Raw genomic sequence first — 398 nt, forward strand, 5'->3', positions numbered from 1 at the left:
CCACTGTCCGACTGACACTATCCAACTGTCACTGTCATTGCCACTGTCCAACTGTCACTGTCATTCTCACTGTCCGACTGTCACGGTCATTCTCACTGTCTAACTCTCACAGTCATTCTCACTGTCCGACTGTCACTGTCTGGTTGTCACTGCCACTGATTGCCACTTTCCGACAGTCACTGTCACTGCCACTTTCCGACAGTCACTGTCACTGCCACTTTCCGACGGTCACTGTCACTGCCACTGTCTGACGGTCACTGTCATTCTCACTGTCTAACTGTCACTGTCTGGTTGTCACTACCACTGATCGCCACTGTCCGACTGTCACTGCCTGATTGTCACGGTCATTGCCACTGTCGGACTGTCACGGTCATTGCCACTGTCTGACTGTCACTGTC

General features: G+C 52.3%; 1 protein-coding gene across 1 annotated transcript in view; it reads left to right on the forward strand.

Annotated features, from left to right (window-relative positions):
• LOC125481806 (kinesin heavy chain-like) overlaps positions 1-398 on the forward strand; it is a 14,901-nt gene that overhangs the window by 11,113 nt on the left and 3,390 nt on the right. The gene's annotated exons all lie outside the window — the stretch shown is intronic.

Source organism: Rhincodon typus, unplaced genomic scaffold, assembly GCF_021869965.1.
Source record: "Rhincodon typus isolate 14 unplaced genomic scaffold, sRhiTyp1.1 hic_rhity00003659, whole genome shotgun sequence".
Classification (NCBI taxonomy): Eukaryota; Metazoa; Chordata; class Chondrichthyes; order Orectolobiformes; family Rhincodontidae; genus Rhincodon; species Rhincodon typus.